Below are 24,852 nucleotides of genomic sequence, written 5' to 3'. Positions count from 1 at the left end.
AGATTTTTTTTGTTTCCAGAAAGCAGGAAATGTAATGTATACAGGATATGCAGTCTACACAGACAGACACACAGACACACAGACACACACACACACACACACACACACACACTGCATGGATTTTGTTTTCTCGCAGACATCTAGAGCAGTTTCTATCACGCCATTTGGTGAACAGCTTCAGCTGGATCCCTTTTGTGCTGTTGAGAGCAGTTGAGGAGAAACAACAGTTAGATCACAGATCTCTTTGATATTCCTGAGACCTGAGAATTACACACTGATCCAGGAAGGGCGAGGCAGATCAGGGAAAAGAGAGAATGCTGCTTATGGAAAAAGGTGAAATTTTATATTCTTTGGACAGAGACAACTTCGAAAATTACAGGGTGTGTTTGGAAAACATTTTACTTCCTCCTTTTATATTTAGATTCAGACTGTGCTAAAAGTTGATGTTTTTATGTAGGGGAAAGGGGATTTAAAACAGGTTCTCATGTAACCAAGACTGGACCAGGTCCTTCTGTCATTTCCCCAGTGCAAAGATCACAGGTAGGCACCACACCCAGAGTCTGTATATGTATATCTTTCCTGAAGAGTTGTTTAGTGGTTAAAAGCACCCACTACTTTTGCAGAGGCAACACCCTTTTCTAGCTCAACAATCACACACACACACACACACACACACACACACACAGAAATGAATCTTTCTTTAAGGAGAAAAAAACATGGACCAAAGACTTTCATCTAAAATCTGAGATGATGGAGAAATACTTCAAGATATAGACAAGATGCCGGGCGGTGGTGGCACACGCCTTTAATCCCAGCACTTGGGAGGCAGAGGCAGACAGATCTCTGTGAGTTCGAGACCAGCCTGGTCTACAAGAACTAGTTCCAGGACAATCTCCAAAACCACAGAGAAACCCTGTCTAGAAAAACAAAAACAAACAAACAAAATAAGATAGAGACAAGAACTTTCTGGAAAGAACTGTAAAGTGTTGCTCCAAGTCAGACAACAGGACATGTGCTGCTCAGGAGAAATGAACCAGAACTCAAACCAAGCTCTTTGGACAAGGGCTGGAGCTCAATCTATAGCTTAAAAAAAAAAAGGTAAAAATATTTAAAGTCTACAAAGTGAGTTCCAGGACAGCCTGGGCTGTTACACAGAAAAACTCTATCTTGAAAAAACAAAAGAGAAAAAAAAAACCATTGTATTATTACTAATTACACCCATGTCTGTTTGTGGCTATGTGCATGTTGGAATGCCTGTGGAAGCCAAAGGTATCAGACTTCCCTGGAGATGGTGTTATAGGCAATTGTGATAGGTCTGACATGGGCATTGGGAACTGAACTTGGGCCCTCTGTAAGAGCAGTTCAGCTCCTTACTGCTGAGCCATCTCTCAGCACCAGGCAGGGGTTTTGAGTTTACTGGAGAACAAACTGATGGAGAGGAATGAATTAGCAAGGTTTGGGTGTAGGACCACTAAAGTGGAAAACAAAAAAAAACAGAAAGGGAGACCAGGAATAGCATTGTATTTTTTTTTTTAAGACAGGGTTTATGTAGCCTAGGCTAGCCTTAAACCTGCTATTTAGCTCAGCCTGGATTTTATGCCTCAGCTTCCATGTGTTGGAATTACAGATGTGTACCACTCCCACATCTGTGAGGGGAGTGGGGGGATTATAGGGTCTCATGTAGCTGAGGCTAGCTTGCTGTGTAGCCAAAGATCGCCCTGAGCTTCTGATCCTCCTGGATCCATCTCTTAAGTGCTGGTATCGCAGACATTTGCCATCATGCCCATATCCTCCTTTGTTTCTGTTTCTATTGGAGCTAACGAGACAAGTGAAGCAAGAGGGAAGAGTTCTGACAATGTGGCCTGGTCAAGAGAATGGGGAAGTAGAGCCTGTACAAGTGTCACCACTGTATAAGTTGAGAGGGACTAAATGTCTATCGTACTGATAAACAGTTGCTACCGACAACATCCTTGTGGTTTCTTTCTGGCTGTCAGGTGTACTGTAGAGGGAAAGTTCTTTTCTTTCTGATTTCCTGCCTAGAACATACACATGGACGTTCTAGGGTGTAGTTCAGTTGGTAGAGTGCTTGTCTAGAAAGCATGAGGTACTGGGTTTAATCCACACCAACATATAAATAAGCCATGGCAATTCACACATGTAAGCCCAGCACTCCAGTAACACAGCCACTTTGAGGTCAGTATGGTCTACATGAAACCCATTCTTTTTTTTTTGGTTTTTTCGAGACAGGGTTTCTCTGTATTGTTTTGGAGGCTGTCCTGGAACTAGCTCTGTAGATCAGGCTGGCCTTGAACTCACAGAGATCTGCCTGCCTCTGCCTCCTGAGTGCTGGGATTAAAGGCGTGCGCCACCCAATGCCTGGGCCATGAAACCCATTCTTTAAAAAAAAAAATAGTGATTGTTCCTAAGTCATTTTAAAATGTAGGAAAATTCTTTTAAAGGAAAATCTTTTCTTTTAAAATTATCTTATTTTTATGTGCAAGGATATTTTACCTATGTGAATGTCTACGGACCAAATGTGTGCCTGGTGCCTCTGGAGACCAGAAGAGGCTGTAGGATCCCCTAGAACTAGAGTCACAGATACTTGTGAGCTGCCATGTGGGTGCTGAGAATCAAATCTGGGTCCTCTGGAGGAGTAGCCAGTGTTCCTCACCCCTGAAGCTGTCTCTCCAACCCTGAAAGTAGGAAAATTCAAATCTGTTCATCAACTTCAAAATAAAAGACTAGTCAGTGATTTTTTTTAAAGAAAATTTACAAGAGAAGCCTTTTAAGGAGCCTACACCCATACTTTCAGGCATGTCTTGCTTTCTTCCTGAAATTCTTTCTCTTAACTTTAGCTCAGACTTAAAAATCTATATTAATATCCTTTTTAAATAACTCTGATTCCGTCAGAAAGAAAGGCGGGGAGAGGAAGGGGAGGAATGCAGAGGGAAAGAATGCATGAGGGGTAGCAGAGTCCTCTAAGTTCCTCCCAGCTCTGGAACATTTGCATTGTTAGTCTTGCTTTACTTTCCTAAGAGTGGAAGAGCTTGGAGCAGGCCCATTCCTACAGGATGCGGGTAAAGAAGGCTGGATTTTGGGATTGGCCAATTTGGCTGACTCACCGAGTGTGGCAAGCTTCCTGTCTCCGCTGCTGAGTAACAAAAGGAGAGCTGTGTTTGTGTCTCATGGCTTTTTGTAACTTCCAGTTCACCAGATGCTGCAAGTTAGACTTGGGACTGATGTAATGTCCCACAGAAGTGGAACAAAAGCCAGTCGGGTACCTCCTGTCTGTAACCCCAGCACTCAGGAGACAGAGGCAAGAGGGTGTCGTGAGTTTATGGGCAACCTGAGCTGCAGATCTTGTCCCATAAAACCAAAAGGATGAAGATGAAGAGTAGGAATTGGGAAGGTGGGGGGTTAATGGGAAACTCCTATCTCCTATAAAAATAATTCCTCTCACAGGGAAGAAAGCAAAAACAGTCTTAAGATAAAGTCTGGTTAGCTGGTTTATGAAAATGTCGGTCAATAGCCTGGCCTTTATGATAAACTAAAGTTTCTGATTAGGAATAGTGGCATACACCTTTAATTCCAACACTGGGCAGGCAGAAGCAGGCAGGTCTCTCTGAGTTTAAGGCTAGCCTGGTCTACATATTGAGTTACAAGGCCAGCCAGGGCTTCATGGTGAGACCCTGTCCAAAAAAGAAAGAAATGAAGAAAGGAAGGAGGGAGAGAAGGAGGGAGGGAAGGAAGGAAGGAAGGAAGGAAGGAAGGAAGGAAGGAAGGAAGGGTTAATTAGTTAAGGTTTCTGGGCTGAGGTTGAAGCTCCATGGGAGAGCATTTGCTGAGGCCTAGGGTTAGGCCTCAGCCTCAGAAACTAATAATGACAATAGTACTAATATTTCTTTCTTTCTTTCTTTCCTTTTTTTTTTTTTTTTTTTTTTTTTGGTTTTTCGAGACAGGGTTTCTCTGTATTGTTTTGGAGGCTATCAGTCCAGCCCAGCCTCGAACTCACAGAGATCCGCCTGCCTCTGCCTCCTGAGTGCTGGGATTAAAGGCGTGCGCCACCGCCACCACTGCCCGGCTTTAATATTTCTTTGGTGTTAGTTTGAATTTTCCACTGAGTCCTGAACCAAAACTTCACAAAGATGGCAGGAGAAAACATAGAAAGGATTTCAGCTCCACACTAAAATTTCTTTCTTAGAGAAATTAATGTAAACAGCATTTATTTCCTCAAGGATGGGTTCATTTCCTCAAGGACGTGGGAGTCTGGGATCTTTGACCTTGTGGTATCTGGTGACTCATTTTTTTTTCCTTGATGCAAAAGTCAGTTTATTTGTGTGAAAATGCTTTGCTTATGCAGATCTGTTCTTCAAAACATATGGTTCTTCCTAAGGACTTTATCTGCCCACTCACTACTTTATGACTCTCTCGTTTCCTAACTCTTTCCAGGACTGGGGATCAAACCTGAGTCCTCGCACACAGCAGGCAAGCATCCTACCACTGAGCCGTACCCCAGGCTCATAAGATTATATTGACACACACAAAATATTTTTGTCTTCTCGAAGGATGGTTCTCTGGGGGCTCCCTTGTGAACTAGATGTTCAGGATCAACAAAGTCAACAAAGGTGATTTGTGCTTTTCTGAATGCCAGAAGCAAGTGAGGCAGACCCCTGCATTCATTTCTGCTGAAAACTTGGCTGTTGATCAGCATTTCCACCAAGTGACTTCAAAGCATAATTATGCAAGGTGTGACAGTGCACACCTGTGATCCCACCACTGAGAGACTGAGGCAAGAGGATTTCAACTTTAAGGTCCGCCTGGGCTGCAAGCAATATATACAAAACACAAAAGCAAACAAACTCAACGGCATAATTATTAGACCTGTTGTCAGCTCAGCACATATGACAAAGGGTCTTGTGAGAAGTTGTACTCTGGGCGAACTCTAAATGCCTTCCCCCGTCCCTAAATGAGTTGCTGTACTGGTGTGGCTTTCTATTGTTAGATTTCCTAGAAACGTACGAATTTCTAAGAGCCAGAATCTAATCTACAATTTCATTCATGCGCTCCCATGGCATTTAAATTGCATTCAAGTCTTCTGCTCCTGTTTCCATGCACATCTCCTGGGACTGTGGTCTTAGAGAAGGAGAGAAGGAGAGAAACAACAGACTCTAGTGAGAAACACAGGAAACGAGGCTTACCGTGAGAAAATTCTTCTGGTGTTTACATGCTCAGTTGAGTACAGCTGTGTCATCGAGGGCCCAGCCTACAACAAAACAGGAACTGGGTTTCACGGAAAGGGTCTCAAGAGCATCCTCATTGTTATGTCACGTGCCAGTGTGTCTTATCGGCATGTAGATTTGAGTGTTGCTGTGCAGTCAGTCACATGCAGCGGGATTTCCAGGTAGAAAAGTGGAATGCTGTTTTCCTATTTTTTTTTTCAGATCTAACACATTCTTTAAGACACTCAATTCGCTTAGCTGTAGGAAAACTGGGCTAGCCTTAGGACAATGGGATTTACTGTGGTGATGGAAAAAGAAGACTCGAGTCATAAAGGAACAAAATGACTTATTTCAGACAGGATGGGGGGGGGACACTCTGAGTAATAAGCTAAGACCCAAAGGACGAGAAAAGATTAGGGCAAGAGTTCCTAGAAGATGAAACAGTTTACACAAAGACCCTATGGCTGAGCAGGATTAGTGTTATGAGCCAAAGACAGTGACATGAAATGAGTTTGGGAAGGTGGTTAGAATTTCTGGAACTGGAGAGATAGCTCAGTAGTTAAAAACTCTTGCAGAGCCAGGCATTGGTGGCACACGCCTTTAATCCCAGCACTTGAGAGGTAGAGGCAAGCGAATCTCTGTGAATTCGAGGCCAGCCTGGTCTACAGAGCAAGTGCCAGGATACACTCCAAAGCTACACAGAGAAACCCTGTCCGAGAAACACAAAACAAACAAACAAAAGTTCTTGCAGAAGACCCAAGATGGGCTCCTAGCTCCCATACCAGGTGGCTTACAGAGCCTACAGCTCCAGTTCCAGGCGTCCCAATGCCTCTGGTCTCTGTGGGCACCAGCACTCATGTACACACATATACATGCACATACATGATTTTTAGAAATTAATGTTTTGGAAATTCTCACTGTGTAGCCCTGGCAGCCTAGAGCTTGCTATAATGATGAGGCTGGACTTGAACTCAGAGATCTTCCAGCCTTTGTCTCCTGAGTGCTGAGGGAAACAAAATATCTTTTTTAAAAATTCCCTTTCTGGGGGCTGGAGAGATGGCTCAGCAGTTAAGAGCACTCACTGGCTGCTCTTCCAGAGGTCCTGAGTTCAATTCCCAACAACCACATAGTGGCTCACAACCATCTGTAATGAGATCTGGTGCTCTTTTCTGGTATGGAAGAAAACAAAGCACTCATATAAATAAATAAATATTTTAAAAAACAATTCCCTTTCGGCAGCAACTTGGAGGTTTCTTCAGGTTTCTATCATCTATCTGTCTATATACCTACCTACCAACTTATCTATGTTTTTGGAGACAGGGTCTTGAGGACTTCAGTCTCCCAAATGCTGGTATTATAGATCCATTCCATCATGCACTAGGGTCAGTTTATTTTTAATTCTTTGTGTAGTAGAAATCCATTAAGGTGTTTTGTGTAGATTCTAGTGTAAAGTGGCTTTTGTTTTCTCATACATATCTGTTTTTCTGTGATAAGAATAGATTGGCTGCAACAGGAGATGGACAGTAATAGAGGTGGCCATGCTTGTGGTGGGCTCTGGAGGTAGAACAGACAGCACTCTGATGTACTGGATGCAGAAAGTGAGGGGAAAGACAAGCCAGGGCATCTAAATGACAGACGGTGCTGTTTCAAGACAGGTAAGGGTTAGGGTGGAGCAACAGGTTTGGACGGCAAGGAACCAGAGCAGCCGGTGGCACATCTGGGTGGCCATGGGTTCCCTGATGAAAATACGAACATAATTTGGACATAGTTACCTCGAGCTGCAGGGAGAGATCGGGGCTAGGAACATAAATCTCAGCATATGGCATTTGATGCCATCAAAACTGTTGAACTGGATAAGATCACACAGAAGAACACAGATAAGACCCAAAGCGCTCAAGATCCTTAACATTCCGGGGACTGAATAGTGGCAGTACACAGAGAGCCAAAGATGTGGCAAACAGTGAGAAAGGGACATTCCTGGTACTAGGAGAACATTTCCAGAAACACTGGGCGATCGACTGATTGGCATTACTTAGATCAGAACACTCGAAAACAGAAACATGCAACATGCGTGGGGTTGGGCAACATACGCCTATGATGAAAGCTGATTTGGTGAGGTTGACGGGGAAGAGCCGGCCAGAGGGAAGTGGAGACAGAATAGAGAGGGCAGGCTTCCAAAAGCTCAGGCCCAGATGAAAGCTGTTTTAAGGCCTTTTGCTTCCCTGCACCTTGTGAAAGAACAAAGCTCTAAGGTTACTGTCAGATTGCAACCCGGTGTTCCCTTCCTGTTTTGATCACAAAGTCTGCTTTGCTTCAGTTTTCAATTAGAGCTTACCAGAAAATCATCTCCTTTCATCCCAGCACGAAGCCTCGACGTGATTGTTCTGCAAAGCTAACTCCTAATGATATTGGCACACGTGAGCTTCCTGGCTATGTCCTTGTTGAGTGGGGATATCATTCTGGTGACCCTGATTTCTTGTTAGAAGTTCAAAATATCTTTCTATCATCATGAAGCCAATTAATATTTCAAGAGAAATATTCTTCTTGCTGTAGTTCAGCCAAGAAATTGAAAAGGATCGAGCATGGCCAGCCCGCTTCTGTTGTTTGTGCAGGGATGACAGCAAAAAGAGGAATTGGCATTGTTGTCCTCTGTTTTCTCTTATCCTCTGCTGCCACGCCAGGGACTGCCGACTATTGAGTTGTCTCACTCCGCTCCCAGATCCAGGAACTAAAACAGCACTTGCCTTTTTCTGACTGCCCTTGGGTCTAACGCTGCACCCCTTCATCGTTCTCTCCCCCCTTTGGACAAGCGCAGTCGCTCAACCATCTCTTCCTCTGTCACTGACTACTGCTGACCTATGGGACTAATAGGACACCGTGGAAATGATATGTGATGGCTTCCAAGACTAGGCAACAAAATCGACAGTGGCCTTTCACCTGCTTTCTCTGGATCTTGTGCTCTTGGGGAAGGCACCACCACGTCAAAAGAACCTGGAAACAATCCACAGAGAGGCAACCAGAAAGAAGATGAAGCGCCTTTCCAAGTTTCCTTCCAAGGACCAGGATCCATTTTGGAACTGAATCTTCCAACTCTAGCAGAGTTATGGGTAGCTACATACCTGGCAGCCATCTTGAGTTGTGGTCTCCTGAGAGATCTTAAGCCAGAGCCCAAAATGAGCAGCTCTTAAAACTTGGTAGATAACAGAGTGCTTCACTGAGTTTGTATGTTTTAAGGAAAAAATTTTTTTCAAACTCAGGTATGTAAAAGGCACTTTTAGAAAATAGAAAAATAGATTCGAAGGAGCCAAGGCATATATAATGAGCATTGTTTTGTTTCTGTTTGTTTTTGAGACAGATTCGTATGAAACCCAAGCTGGCCTTGAACTCTGAATCCTTCTGTCTCCATCTTCCAAGTGCAGGGATTACATGTGCCGGGTTTGAAGAGAATCATTATTGCACTTTGATGTGTTTTGAGATGTAGAAATGGGCAGAAGATGCTGACCCGTCCTTGAACAGGTCTCAATGTTGCTTTAGAATCAAAACATCCCTTGTATTTGTTGGAGCTTCTTTCCTCCCCTAAAAAAAACCAAATGAACAAAATCCCCAATCTTTATTGAACTAGATTACTGTGGCAAACTTAAAATAGCCACTCTGTGGGAAACCAGTCACCAGGTGAGATGTCATTCTTTGGTGCCCGTGCTGTGAGGAAGGAGGGTGAAAATAAAGATGCCTGTTCCAGCCATTCCAGCTGAGAGGCCACGCATGAGCAAAGAAGGCATCATGGGCATGTGGTCCAGTCAGGATCAGCTCCGTGAGAAATCCCGAGTCCCCAGCTGAGCCCGGCCAGTCAGCAGCACTGGGAGAGATAATGAGATGGTTGTTTGAAGCCACTGAATTTCAGAGTTTGCTCTGCAGCAAAATAAATCCCATGAATGAAAGAGGGAATTGATCAAAGGAACAGCAGAAACCCTTCTGAGGGCTACTGGGCTTCTGTGTGTGACAGAGCCGTTTGTCTGGCTGTGTGACTTTATGCAGCTTTGTTTCCCAAGGCCAGGAGCAGAGTAAGAGGACAGTGGAGTTTCTGCATGGTTTGTATTTTACCACAGGGCATGAGGAGACGGCAAGCACCCAAGGAGTGATGAATAGGCATTTAATAAAGTTGGGTTTATTTGTTTGCCTTTTAACCAATTTACTTGTAGTATAGGAGTTGAACTCAGCAATCCTGCCCCCCCCACACACACCCTTCTTCTCATAAGAATAATGCAAGCGGGCTGGAGAGATGACTCAGTGGTTAAAAGTACTGGTTGCTCTTCCAGAGGACCGGGGTTGAATTTCCAGCACTCACATGACAGCTCACGACTGTCTGACTCCAGTTCCAGGAGACCTGACACCCTCATACAGACTTACATGCAATGTAGGCAAAAATACCAACACACATAAAAATAAATCTTAAAAAGAAAAAAGAGCTGGGTGTTGGTGTCGCACGCCTTTAATCCCAGCACTCGGGAGGCAGAGGTAGGCAAATCTCTGTGAGTTCAAGGCCAGCCTGGTCTACAGATCGAATGCCAGGATAGGCTCCAAAGCCACACATAGAAACCCTGTCTTGAAAAACCTAAAAAAAAAAAAAAAAAAAGAAAAGAAAGAATAAGGCAAGCATTTCACCACCATTAAGCTGTATTAGACAGGATTTGATATTAAAGTAAAACAAGAGTCCAGAATGGAGGTGTGGTTCCTACAGACTTGTCTAGAACAATGCTATCCAACTAAATTCACTTGTCAACCACAATTGAGACAGCAGGGACAGGACTAGCAACAGCTAATGACTGGTCTCAGGCATTTCCTCCTCTTAACTCCCAGCCACCTTGCTTTATTCAGAGTTGTGCGTCTTTCAATGTACTCACTCCTGCACTCCAGTGATCCCCAGTCTTGAGATGGCGGCATCTAATGGCACAGGGGCTATTGTGTTCTTTTGGACATCTTGTAGCTCTTTGCTCAGTGCTCAGAGAAGCTTTTTATCAAGAATGTGTAGATGGTTGATATTTAAAAAGAAACATCACACTGGGTGTTGGTGGCGCACACCTTTAGTCCCAGGATTTGGGAGACAGAGACAGATCTCAGAGAGTTCGAGGCCAGCCTGGCCTAAAAGTGAGTTCCAGGACAGGCAGGATTGTTACACAGAGAAATCCTGTCAAGAAATATCAACTGGTTTTATCACTAACTTTTTCTTGAGCATGAGACATTTTGTGCACTTTCAAAACCACCATCAGTCACTATGGTTTTTGTTTTGTTTTGTTTTGTTTTTCGAGACAGGGTTTCTCTGTATTGTTTTGGAGGCCGTCCTGGAACTAGCTCTATAGACCATGCTGGCCTCGAACTCACAGAGATCCGCCTGCCTCTGCCTCCTGAGTGCTGGGATTAAAGGCGTGCGCCACCGATGCCCGACTCAGTCACTATGGTTTTTGTAGTTTCTTTTGTTTTATGATATGAGGGATGGAACCTAGAGCCTCACATACCACTGAGCTACACTACACCTCCAGGCCTGGCATTCACTTTGATGTGCCCTCTTGGTAAGATCAAACCTTTGCCCTTGGGCTAGTTCTTGACTTGATAAAGACATCCAGTGTCATAGAGTTTAATCTATGACCTCAAGTCATGATGAGAAAGCTTACTCTTCATGAAGGTGGAAAAGCACAGCATATTTTTCTTCGAAGTGATGTTTCAGCAAGGATCTAAGGCTAAGAAGGAGATATACTTGTGAATGGAGCTGAGTGCCCGAGCTGGGCAGCTGCAAAGTACAGCTAAGAATTTGACTTTTTTTTTTTTTGTGGAAAACAAGGCAATGACACTGGGGGTGTCAGAATGGTCCCTTTAATTGCATTCTCCATGTACTCACTATCTTGAAGTTGTTCTAATTGGAAAATAAGCATGTGATCCATGTCTCACATTAAGTAAAAGTAGTCTCCATGCTTGCTGAAAATCTCAAACTTCATAGTCACCACGCCCAAGCCACAATAACTGAAGCCTTCCAGTAAGTGGACGGTGACTTCAGAGAATGTGAAGAGCAATTTTTTTATTTTATTTTATTTTATTTTGGTTTTTTCGAGACAGGGTTTCTCTGTGGCTTTGGAAGCTGCCCTGGAACTCACTTTGTAGACCATGCTGGCCTCGAACTCACAGAGATCTGCCTGCCTCTGCCTCCCAAGTGCTGGGATTAAAGGCCAGCACCAACGCCCGGCCGAAGAGTAATTTTAACAGAATCTAAGATTTGCATTGAGAATGTGTTGAGTGGAACAGGCAGATGTTCACACAACAGGTTGAGTAATCTCATCAAGTATCACCAGAACCCTCTTGACACATATGGGACAGAAACAAAGAAAGGTAAATACCCAATTCTATATGCAGAAGGCCTGGGGCCACTAAAGAGGAACTGGAAGTGGTTTCATTCTTGAAAAAGGTGAGGAACAAGGCCGTTTTCACATTCCTTTAAAAGCACCAATTCCGAGCACAGCTCAGTGATGCATCCCTGCAATCCCAACACCCAGGAGGCTGACCCTAGAGGATCACAGAGAGTTTGAGTGCTGTGGCTTCTATGACCTGCCTGGGGGAAGAATTCCGATTTCTGTGGCTTGTCTTCTGGGAGGTGGGAAGGAGAAACAAGAGGGCAGGGGAAGATCAGAAACCATCTTACTTTTGAGACCTTCACCTTGGGGTACTGTTTTCTGAACTCCAACCTTTGATTGTAGAATCACAATATCTGAGTCACCCAAGGTCTCCACAGATGTGACTGGGAAAGGGACCATGAAACTGAAACCAAAGACCAGGCTCTGGTGTGCATACCTCCAATCCCAGTACTCAAGAGGCTGAGGCAGGGGGATTGAAAGCCCAAGAACAGCTTGGGCTGCATAGCAAGACTCTCTACAATTGCCATGCCACCTCAAGCAAGGAAACTAGAACCAAAGATGTTGAATACCGTCTTGATGTTTGATAGTCACCCTTTGTGTAAATATTGTCCCAGAAATTAAAAGTGACTTCATAACTGTGGAGGGTTGGTAGTCAGACAACCTAAAGCTGTAGAGAATGAATTTAAAATTGCAGATTGCAGAGGCAAATCAGAGAGATCTTTGTTGCTCTGGCTAACCTATAACTTGCTGTATAGACCAGGGTGCCCTTGCCCCCCAAATGCTGGACTAGAGGCATTCGTCACCATACCTGGCTCCATTGAGAACATTCTCCAGCCAAAGAACCTCAGGGAATGGATGGGATCACAGATGTGGAAGATGTCACTTGGAGCTCATCAAAGCTGTAGAATCAGAAACTGCACCTGGGGACTATCATGTCACAATCACATCTAACAGGACTTCCCAGTGATGCCCTTACAAACTAAAGTTTGAAAAGTATTTCCCAAGAGTGGTTGTATGGTGTGAATATTTGTGTGCCGCAAGGCTCGAAGGTTGAAATGACAACCTGAAAGGTGATGATACTAGAGGGTGGGACTTTCGCTTATGATGGAGGATCCGTGGCACTGGGATTAGTACCCTTATAATAGGAGACTCTTGAGAACTACCTAGGAACCAGGAAGAGGCTCGCATCAGCTAGCCATTCCTTGATCTAGAACATCTCACCTGCAGAACTAACCACGAGAAGTAACTCTGTTGTTCATAAGCCACCTGGTCCATTGTATCTTATTGTAGTCATCCAAATAGATGGGCATCAGAGTCTCCAAGGACCTAGAACTAGCTGTAGCAAAGTAGCTGTACTCAGAGCTCTGAGGAATGCTCAGAACTGTACAACCTGGAGTTGCAGGAACACAGCCTGGTCAGAGTCCCCCATTAGCTGGACTTAGTACAAATGATCTTTGACTCTGGGTTCCTGATTTTGGAGCTGGGAGTATAGTTCACTGGTCCAATGCCTGCCTAACCCGTGAAAGGCCCCGGATTCTGTTACCAGCACCATTTGGGGGAGGGGAACCATGTGTTTCAGGAAGTATATTGTGTTTTTGACTCACCCTGCTTTTAGCCTGCCCTGGAAGTCACCTGCACATAACTCTTTCCTATGTTTATGGCTCCCTGTTTCTTCTGTGTGTCTGAAAATATTTTCCAGTCACTGCTGTGACCGAGGCAAGTCATCAGGTGGAATTTTTATGCCCCTGGAATTAGCCTTCTAACAATGAGTTGGAGTTGAAAGATAAACACCCTAGCTTCTTTGCCTCTCAGCCTAGTCTACATGGCTGCAGCTTATTAGTGCTTGAAGAGTCAATGCAGCTCGTCCTGTGTCAGCATTCGGTGATGCCATATTAGTGGCTGGTGATGGCTGTGGGGAATATTTATACCGGGATGATTGGCACTTGCAACATTACAGAAGCTTTAATGTTCTAGAGCCCATTCTTAAGTGTGTGCCATCATGCTGGTGACTTACACGTTTCCTTTTATTATTATTATTTTTTGAAACAGGATTTCACTGTGTAGCCTGGCTATCCTGGAACTCACTCTGTAGACCAGGCTGGCCTCGAACTCACAGAGATCCATCTGCCTCTGCCCACCCTCCACCCCCACCCCCACTCCTCAACCCCCCCATCTGGGATTAAAGGTGTGCACTACCACACCCAGATCCTCTCCCCGCCACCCCCCCACACACACAGTCTTTAGTCTAGGCTGGCCTGGAACTTGGTATGTGGTTGAGGATGACTTTGAATGCTGGATCCTTCTGTCTCCATTCAGAAATGCATATAGATTACAGGTATGTATCACCACACTGGTTTTAAAAGCACCCCCCCCCACTTCTTCTCTTAAGAGTCTTACTAGGTAACCAGACAGACTGAAATTCATGATCCTCCTTCCTCAACATGAAAATGCTGACATGACTGATATGTGTTACCAAGTCTAGCTTTGTTTTAAGTGTTCTCTCTCTTCCCTGGTGTGTGTGTGTGTGTGTGTGTGTGTGTGTGTGTGCGTGAGAGAGAGAGAGAGAGAGAGAGAGACAGACAGACAGACAGACAGACAGACAGAGAGGATGCGGGGGGGGGGAGGGCTGGGGATTGAACCTACAGCTTTGCACACCCTAGGCTGGTAGTACTCTGTCACTGAACTACATCCTCAACCCTCGTTTACTCTTTGTTTGGTTGGGGTTTTTTTTAGACAAGTTCTTGCTAAGTTTCCTAAACTAGGTTTAAACTTATTCTGTGGCCTAGGCTGACCTTGCATTTGTGGTTTTCCTTCCTCAGCTTCCTGAGAAGATGGAATTATAGACCTACATTGTCATACTGGGCTTTCGTCACAATTTAAATGGGCATTTTGTTCTTTTAAAAGTAGAGATAGCAAAAAATAAAATGTAGACAAATAAAAAATAAAAGTAGAGATAGCAGAACATTGTAGCTCCTATCAGTAATCCCAGCATTTGAAAGGCATGGGCAGGAGGATTGCTGTGAGGTGGAAGCTAGCCTGGGATATATAGTGAATTCCCGACCAGCCTGTCAAAAAAGCAGATATAAGTCAAGCTTTGTGGCACAGTTCTATAATTTCCCCATCTTCCAGGAGACTGAGGCTGGAGGATCATGAGTTCAAGGGTAACCAAAGCTACATAGGGAGACCCTGTCTCAAAGCAAATAAGGACCCCCAGAAATACAGAGATAAATGACATCTGTCAAAGGACTATGCTGCACATTTATCTTCATGATAGAAATGGGATAGCTAAGTGGTTAAAAGTGCTTACCACAAAATCTGACAACCTGAGTTCAGATCCCAAAACCCATTTCATACGTATGACATGTGAATGTCCCTCCAACACACACACACACACACACACACACACACACACACACACACACACACAAATAAATGTAATAAACTTTACATTTACTTGTCTCCATGAAGACTTATTACCCCTTTTGTGTATGCTCCTTGTTTTTCTCCTGGCTGGTGAACTTGTTTACAGGTTTCACCATCTATTTGTACACTGACTTTCTTTAGTCAAAGACTATTAAGGTTTGAATCTGAAATGTCCCCTAAGGATCCATGTTGTGAAGGTTCAGGTCTTTGACAGAAATTTTGATTCCTGTAGTTTCTTAGAAATGGAGACTGGATAGTACCCGGGAGTGAGACTTTGAAGGTTATGCCTACTTTTGGTTCTCCTCTATCCTCCTGTGCTTCTGGGACAGGACCAACCCTCTACATCAGCCCTGGACTGATCCTCTGCCTTCACTCTGCCGTCTCCATCATAACAGACTGCATTCTCTGAAACCAGGAACCAAGACAAAGCTCTCTTGCCTCCAGTTGTTTTTAGTCAGGCATTTTGATCATAGTGACTCATTAAGAAACTAATGCAAGGCCTGGTGGTTTTATAATATGGAAAGAGAACGTCACTCAGGTGAGCAATAAAAAGGGAGGGAGGGAGCCGCTGGCAGCAAGGCAATACAGGCCACACGCTCCAGCTTTCAGGGATTGCTCAATGTCTGCTTTCCACAGCACACGTGCTGCGACTGTGATGGACCTGGCCTAGTCATGTACAACCTCCCCAACAATGTTGTTTTATTTTATTTTTGAGAAAGGGTTTTCTCTGTGAGTAGTCCTGACTGCCTTGGAACTCACTTCATAGACCAGGCTTGCCTCCAACTCACAGAGAACCACCTGATTCTGCCTCCCCCTGTGCTGGGATTAAAGGCACTAGTATCTGATTGATGTCCTGTTGGAGTCCCAACTCCCATACCTGTAAATGTGCCTTGATGTGCAAACAGGTTCTTTCCAATGTGATCAAGGTAAGGTTAGGGTAGATCACAATTCAGTATGGCTGCTGTCTTTATAAAAAAGGAAGAAACAGGCTTACACTAGGGGACAATATCACAAAGACAGACACATAAGGAGAATGCTGCCAAATGACAGGCAGGGATTGAAGGGACACTTGTACAAGTCAAAGAACGCCCCAAATTGCTGGCGCTATGTGAAGCTGTCCTATGGACCCAGACAAGTTGCTCTCTTAGAGCCCTGGGAGGGAGTATCTGCTTCGGGAACGGTGGCTTGAACTTTTCAGCCTCTAGAGTGCTTCAGTTAGACCTATACTGTTGAATGTTGTAGGCTGAACCCACTGGAGAAAGTCAGTGGATGCGGTCAGAGGTTGAAGAGTGTGTGTCGTGGGGGTAGGATTTTGGCCCCTATTGGGTTGAAATGTCACAAAGAAATGGAAAGTTTTCAGGGGTTGGATGTCAACCACTGAAATAATTTTGACTAATACTGCTTTATTCTAATAAAATACAGTAATTTCTCTAAGTTAAACATTCTTACAAGACATGGTCCTGTAGAAGAAACCTAGCACCTGGTTAATAAGCAGCTACTACAAGGCATGAGCATGACAGACAAAATCATGTTAAAAATCATCACTCTGGATCCTTTTAGGCAGCAACTGACAGCATAGAGGTTTTGTTTTATGTTTTGTTTTGTGTTGTTGTTGTTGTTTTTGTTTTGTTTTGTTTTGTTTTTGTTTTGTTTTGTTTTTTTTGCTTTTTCGAGACAGGGTTTCTCTGTGTTGCTTTGGAGGCTGTCCTGGAACTCCCTCTGTAGACCAAGCTGGCCTCAAACTCACAGAGATCCACCTGCCTCTGCCTCAGGAGTGCTGGGGTTAAAGGCGTGCGCCACCAACACCCAGCTGTGTTGTTTTAAAACTCACATCAACACCCAGACATATTGTGCAGAGCATACTTGTGTTTCCCTAATCAGATTGAAACACTGTAAAGTGAAATTCTTTTAGGGCTGTTTTTCCATGCTTGGAATTATTTTGTATTAAAGCTGGGGAAAACAGGCCTCATGACATGCAGAGCCAAGTTATGAATCAGTGCACCTCATAAAAGAAAAGAAAAATCCGAATTATAGGCAGCCTGGTAAATTCATGGTCCTTCAGTCTAGGAAGTGTGGCAGCCAGGAAATATCAACAGGCTCTTCAGGAAGAAGGGCCCTAATCCACCCTAATAGCCCAACCTTACCTTGATCACATTGGAAAGAACCTGTTTCCACATCAAGGCACATTTACAGGTATGGGAGTTGGGACGAACAGGACATCAATCAGATACTAGTGTCCTCAGTAGAAGCTGTATAGTTGCCGCCAGCAGTGGCGTATGCCTTCAATCCTAGCACTGGGGGGGGGGGCAGAATCAGATGGATCTCAATTTCCTGGTTCTCCACCCCCAATGAGGCCAACTCTAATATCATCTCTCACATGTGCCAGAGTGCAATCAAGTTCTTTCTGGAGGGAGTTACAAGGAAAAGTGATGTAGTCATGACCCTGAACATTTAATAACCATGTCTGACACATACTGTGGTGTCTGAATATTTCTTGTGAGTAGGAGACAGGGGAGAGAAATGAATTGGACAAACTCATAACTAGATAAGAAATGCAAATGTACTAGATCCAGTCTGTTGTAGGGTGCTCCCTGGAGCCCTGTGCAGAAAGGACTGTGAGGCTCCTCTTGCAGGGTGTGCATTGGGAAGAAGGGTTGTGTGTTCACCACAGCGTCCTTCTCTCCCTCAGCATCATATTACATTAGGGATGTAAAAATGGGAAATTACTGGAAGCAAGCAATGAGTTAGCCTTCTGAAACCACCGAGCCTCAGCACAGTTTGGAGCAGTGTCCTTTGCATACAGAGAACAGAGGCAAAGCTCCAGGAAGGTGGAATGAGAGCTGGAAGACTGGATGTGTCTGGACTTGGCTGAGCTGTGCTGTGCTGAGAGTCGGAGCTGCTTGGTTATTTGTTTTCTTGTTTTTGTTTTTTGGAGCAGGGTATGGGCTCTACCACCAGCCCTCCCACTGCATATTTTGACACAGTTTTGCCAAGTTCATTAGCTTGGCTTTAAATTCTCTCTAAACACAGGCCTTGAACTTCCAACATCCTTCCTTAGCCTCCAATAGCTTTACCCCCAGACCTGGCTCTTTTTTCTTTCTTTAGGATAATATTTGAAATTTTTGATGTCATATTTTTATATATAGTCATATGAATTAATTTTATAGTCATATGAATTAATTTTGTGGTATCACAGATGAGTCCTGAGACATTTGGGTAATTTTACTATCTGTGGTCCTTGGACTGGGACTTAATTTGCTGTGTAAGGAACACAGCAACGGTGCTCACATAGTCTAAAGATGAGGTTCCCTTTAACTCATTAGTACAAGGACAATCAGGAATTTGTCTCATTAGCTTAGAATCCAAACTTAAAGGCCTAGCTGGGTCAAGCAGGAAGTATGAAATATGTGATTAGGATAGTCAGTGAGTTCACACAGCATAGTGGAGGGCTTAATATAAGGGCCATGCACTTACACCACTTACACACACACACACACACACACACACACACACACACACAATGTAAAAATCATACCAGCCCCAGTGTAGGGGTATATGTCTTTAATTCTCAGCATTTTGAAGGCTGAAGCAGGATCTCTGTGAATCAAGGCCAGCCTGGTCTACACAGTATAAGTTCCAGGAGAGCCAGGGCTATGTAGAGAGACCCTGTCTCTAATTAATTAATTAAAATTTATTTATATATAACTTTTATTATATATTATACATAATATATAGTTTTTTTCAAGATCTCCCATATTCTGGATTGGCCTTGAACACCTATGTAACCAAGAATGGTCTTGAATTTCTGATCCTGTTGCCACTGCCTTTCAGATGCTGGAATTACAGGATTGTCCCACCATATCTGACCAAGTCTGGGGGATGAACTGGGTGTGATAGAGCAAGGCTTTAACCCGAGGACTCAGAAGGTAGAGGAAAGTGAATCACTTTGAGTTCCAGTCCAGTCCCTTCTACATAGCAAGTCTCAGGTTAACTAAGGCTTCATAGTGAGACCTTGTGTGAAGGAAGGAAGGAAGGAAGGAAGGAAGGAAGGAAGGAAGGAGGAAGGAAGGAAGGAAGGAAGGAAGGAGGAAGGAAGATCTAGTTACCATTGCTTTATCATTGATAATAAAATAATGACAGCTAGAGCTAACACACTTACTTATCGTGTCTCCCGAACTTTTCTCTGTTCTCTGTAGGTTCATTTACAGCTGCTTTGTGCCAGGCCTGATGCTGGGGTGTGATAATCCGTGTCCCAGCTCCTCCTTCCCTGGCATCCTGATTCTGGGAGGGCCCAGCTGCAGGTACAGCAGATAAGCACCATGTGGTGTCAGTTCTCGCTCTCATTTTTGTTTTATAGGTAAAATAATAAAGGAGGAGGTGAGAATCTGCAAGTCAGGAGTAGACAGCAAGCAGAAACATGGCTTCTAATCTTCTCATCAAAAACATGCACATAATTAATGCACCAAGTTTGCCAAGAAACCCTGCCTCCCTGGGTCCAGTCCCAGCTCGCTTTGGCTGGCTGCCAGACTGCAGTTGGCAACTGGGTACTTAAGCCTAGTGCATGGTAATAGCACTCTTAAGAGTTCTTTTTGTTCACAGGCAGGATATATTCTGAAAACAGTAGCTCATTTTGAGGAAAGTTGTCAGTATTTTCCATAAAATTAAAACTAGTCAATTGTTGAATTGTTTAAAAAGTGTCCTCTGAACCTGGCCAGGCAGAGGTGGCACACTCCTATGACCCCAGAACTTAGGGGGCAGAGGCAGGCAGATCTCTGTGAGTTCAAGATCAGCTTGGTCTACAACTAGAGTTCCAGGACAACCAGAGCTGTTACACAGAGAGACCCTGTCTTGAAAAATTGCCTAACTACGACGATTTTTTTCCTCTGAGATAAGATCTCCTATAACCTGGATTGGCTTTGAACATCTATGTAGCCAAAAATGGCCTTGAATTTCTGATCCTGTCTCCTGTCAGGTGCTAGGATTACAGGAGTGTACCACCATTATCCGACCACATCATGGGAATGACTCCATGGCCTTACACAAGCCTGATAACCCCAGTTTGATCTCTAATACTCTCGTTTTTTTGTTAAAGAAAGCCAGATGGGTGTGTGTGTATGCATGCTAAGAAAAGTGTTCTCAGCTAGGTAGTTATAAAATTAAGATATCAATAAATTCTGAGAAATGTTAAGATATTCTATACACTGTAGTTTCAGACATTTTGTCAAGTTTTGTTTGGGTTATTTATTTGTGGTACTGGGAGTTGAACCTATATGTGTGTGCTAGGAAGGCATTCTACTAATGAGTTGTGTCTCCTTCGGTCTTTTGAGACAAGGTCTCACTAGGTTGCTCAAGCTGGTCCTGAACTTACTTTACAGCCCTGGCAGGCCTTGAACTTGTGATCCTTCTGCCTCAGCCTTCCAAGTAACTAGGATTGTGCTGTCATGTCTGGCCAATATTCAATTCTTTGGGTTTTTGTTTGTTTATTTGTTTGTTTTGATACTTGTTGTGTTTTGTTTTGAGATAGAGTTTCTGGAATTCTCTATGTAGGTCCCAAACTCACAGAGATTCACCTGTCTCTGGATTGCTGGGATTAAAGGCATGTGCCACTATGCTCTGCACAATCTTCATGTAAAAATAAACAAATTTTCATTTGTCTTTAATAAATAGTGAAACTGTATGTATACTAAAGAGTTACCTTCAATAAATTACTTATGATTTATTGCTAATACATTTTTATTTGTATACCAATTTTACTTTATTTATTTATTGGTTTTTTTTTTTTTTGAAGCAAGGTCTTTCTGTGTATCCCTCTCTGTCCTGGAACTCCTCTGTAGACTAGACTGACCTCAAACCTGCCTCTGCCTCCAGAGTGCGGGTATTAAAGGTGTCTGTCATGACCGCCCAGCTTTTATTTTATTTTTTAAGGAGGGATTTATTTTGGCTGGAAGTTTGAGGGGATACAGCCCCTGATAGTAGAAAGCCATGGGTAGGTGGCCCCATGGTGGTGGAAGTATGTGACTCTCTCCTCCCTACACATTGGCAGAACCTGTTCACCTATTTTATACTCCAGGTCTTGTAAAACTCTCCAGTAAAAAGGGGTCATGAGCGTTACAAGTTCAAGAGGCCTTGGCCAATGAGATGCATTCCACAGTGCAGGCTATGATTTAGGACTGACTCCCTTGGAGTAGCTGGGCCACTGAGAGGTACACAAACCACATAACTGATAACGTGGAGAATGATAAATATGCTGATAGTAGAACTATAGTGGAATGTGGAGCAAAAGATAAGCATCAGTCTTTTATCTAAGCCATAATGTTTCTAGGAAAACAAATGCATACAGAACAAAGCCGACAGTAGCTATAACCTCCAAGGGAGAAAAAAAAAAACCACACACCCCACACATGAAAAATCAGTATTTGTGACAAAAATACAGATTTTTGATATTAAACTCACTAAGATAGTAGTTACAAAGGTCACTAACAACGGTAGGAGCAGTAATTGGTGTTTTGTTTAAAATTAATGTCAATATTTTTACATTAAAATGCATATGAGAAATTAAATCAAATAAATTTCAGTAACCTCAAAGTGGAGCAGTTTATCAACAAACAGCCTAACTCTACCTCTAGGAGCTTAATTAAGAAAGTAAACGGGCTCTGGAATTCTCTGTCAAAATTCATTAGTAGCAATAACTCTTTTACTGAAGATTTATATTTATAATGTCACAGATGGTGATGGGAGGAACAGAAATCTAGATCTAGTTCCTAAACTTGTTGCACCTGCTGAGTAGCCTGCATCCGAAGAATGTAGCGAGGTGGTCGGGATAGATGACACAGAGACCGGTCGGTTGTGTTAAGAAAACTTTATGCTCCCCAAGTCGGCTTAGGAGAACCCCCAAGAAAAAACGCTTCCCTTTTTTAAAGACTTCTGCCATCCATACACATACAATTCTCCAACCGAGCTCTCACACACCTCTCACAGCTCTCCCAGACTTCTCACCCTCCTGGCTGGTGGTTAAATCTCTGGGCACCAGAATTGGGAAGAAACCGCAGGGAGCAGGAAGAAGCATCTAGCCGTAGGGGGGATCAAAGTCATGGTGTTTCAGTGAGCGAGCCCTTATCGGAGCCCTACCAAGAGCTTTATGGCACTGAATTGTTTTCAGTAAACATGTTTTCAGTAAACATTGTCTTACAGCTGCCTACTCCCAGGCCGAAGGGGAAGTGGGTCTCTGTTCAAGGTCTGATGTCCCCACATAAACTGAGAACTTTTCCCATGAACCCATCTAAAAATGAACATGCAAAACGAGATTACGTACTTAATTCCAGACAGCTGAGAATACATTTCATTATTTAATCAAATAAAATAGCAAATGATAAGTATTTTTGTGAAATTTAAAATGCTCTGTGCCCTTTTGGTGATAATAAAGTTAATCTTTGAATTAATCTCATTAGGAATGTGTTTGAGGAATTACAGCATCCCTCACATGGGGTGGGAGCGAGAGGAGGGAACACACTGCCAAGTCTTGTTTTAGAACCTTCGGTGGCAGCACTAGGACCCTGACTGGCATGAATGGTGCTGTCAAAGAGCTTCTAGACATGACTATAAAATAGCATTTCCAGGAATCCCTTCTTGACCTGTGTGGGTTCAGGTTTCTTTGAAAATCATCTCTTGTTGCTGGCTAGTTATCTTGCAGAAATCCTTCTGTTTCTGGCCATAGACCATCAGTCAAATGTATATGCAGTTACCCCTCAGAGTCTGTAGGGGGTTCATCACAGGACTTAACTTGAATACCAAAATGCTCAGGTTCCTTATATGATTAATATAATATCTTCATATAACTAATTCATAACCCATTTTTTAAAAAAAGTTACTTTAGGTTTGTTTTGTGTGTGCGTGTGTGCGTGTGTGTGTGTGCGCGTGTGTTAATCCATGTATGTTTTTGTAAGCACCACATGTGTATCTAGTGCCCTTGGAAGACAGAAGAGGGCACTGGAGACCCTGAACTGGAGTTATGGAAGGTTTGGAGCTGCCATGTGGGTGCTGGGTATAAAGAACAAGCACTTTTGTTTTGTTTTGTTTTGTTTCTGGTTTTTTGAGACAGGGTTTCTCTGTATTGTTTTGGAGGCTGTCCTGGAACTTGCTCTGTATACCAGGCTGGTCTCAAACTCACAGAGATCTGCCTGCCTCTGCCTCCTGAGTGCTGGGATTAAAGGCGTGAGCCACCAAAGCCCGGCATAACTTTATTCTTAAATCATCTCTTAGTTTCTTACCTAATACAATGAAAATGCTTCATAAGTATTTGCTATTCTGTATTAGTTAGAAAAGAGAAAACATGCCGGGCATTGGTGGTGCACGCCTTTAATCCCAGCACTCTGGAGGCAGAGGCAGAGGCAGGGAGATCTCTGTGAGTTCGACGCCAGCCTGGTCTACAGAGCAAGTTCCAGAGAACTGTATTCCAAAGAAATCCTGTCTCTAAACCCCCCCTCAAAGAGAGAGAGAGAGAGAGAGAGAGAGAGAGAGAGAGAGAGAGAGAGAGAGAGAGAGAGAGAACATTCATCAATGTTTTCCTAGTTCTCATTTGTGATGGTTTGAATCTGCCAATGTGGAACTCAAGGATATATGGGGCCAACCCATTTTTGTTACAATTTTGAGACAAGGTTTTGTTCTGAATTCTAGTTGGTTTGGTATCCACTAGGCAGCCAAGGCTAGCCTCAAACTCGTAGCAATCCTGACTTAACTTCCAGAATTCTGGAACTATAGATCTGCAGCAGACCCAGATGTTTTTTATTATTTCAAGAGGATTTTGGGAGGGGCATGGATTAGGTCTACCATCTTTAGCCATAAATATTCCACAATAGTAGCTTGATGGGGATTACAGATGAACAGAGATCTACTATATAAACATTTAAAGGAAGTAGACTTTTGAAAGACTTCATCACTCAAGTATGACTAACAACAGAGAAATGAAATCAACAGCAAGCGATTAGCGGCTGTATAGCTCTGGACCTTCAATAGCACCTTCAAAGGAAAAGGTGGTTTTGTTTGATGTTTACTATTGCAATTGAAGTGAAATCCAGTTACACAATCTTACATTAGAAGTTACCTAGTGGTTGATTTGGAGCTGATTTGGGTTGGGCTGGAGGGAAATGAGACAGAGAGACACAGACACAGAGACATAGAGACCTTAAAAGGGAAGAAGGGTAGTTTTGAAAAACTACGAACAACTCTGGAGAGGGAGGGTCTCTCTGGTTTGTTTATTTATAATAAGTAATTTATTTCGTGTTTGTGTCTCTTCTGCCCTGTGGGTTTCAGGGGTTGAATGCCGGTTGTCAAGCTTGGTGGACAGTGCTTTTAACCACTGAATTATCTCGGGGCCCTTGTTTCAGCTTTACCCACTTTTTTGTTTCGATTTGCAAGACAGTTTCTTTGTGTAGCCCTGGCTGTCCTGGAACTCACTTTGTAGACCTGGCTGGCCTCGAACTCACAGATAACTGCCTGCATGTGCCCTCACCCGTCAGCAGCTTTAATGACTTAGCCCAAGTGTGATTGCTTTGTAAAGAAAGCAAATTTCCAGAAAACATCAGGCTCTCTCATCTTTCTTTTGAGACGGGGTGTGTGTGTGTGTGTGGGGGGGGTCCCTTTGTAGTTCAGGTTGGCCTCGAACTCGTTATCTTTCTGTCCTGCTCTACCAACCTCCCAGATGCTGTGATTACAGACGCACCCTCATGACCCGCTGTCCTCAGACCAGGAAGGCCATGGACCCGGGCCAAGTCAGGTCTCTGGGCCCGCCTTCCAGGAACGCGTAGCCCGCC

The 24,852-nt window shown here is 43.6% G+C and overlaps 1 long non-coding RNA gene across 1 annotated transcript in view; it reads right to left on the bottom strand.

Moving 5' to 3' along the window:
* Positions 1 to 19,463, bottom strand: part of LOC106021029 — a 30,776-nt gene extending 11,313 nt beyond the window's left edge. Inside the window, exons 1-2 of the long non-coding RNA XR_005877429.1 lie at positions 19,203 to 19,463; positions 5,199 to 5,263 (exon numbers count right to left, since the gene is read on the bottom strand). This is a non-coding gene — a long non-coding RNA (uncharacterized LOC106021029). The remainder of the gene's footprint in view (positions 1 to 5,198; positions 5,264 to 19,202) is intronic.
* Between the last annotated feature and the right edge of the window lie 5,389 nt (positions 19,464 to 24,852).

Source organism: Mesocricetus auratus, unplaced genomic scaffold (genome assembly GCF_017639785.1).
Source record: "Mesocricetus auratus isolate SY011 unplaced genomic scaffold, BCM_Maur_2.0 Super-Scaffold_100004, whole genome shotgun sequence".
Classification (NCBI taxonomy): domain Eukaryota; kingdom Metazoa; phylum Chordata; class Mammalia; order Rodentia; family Cricetidae; genus Mesocricetus; species Mesocricetus auratus.
Note: the sequence above shows the minus strand (reverse complement) of the source record. Positions and strands in the feature narration are given on the sequence as shown.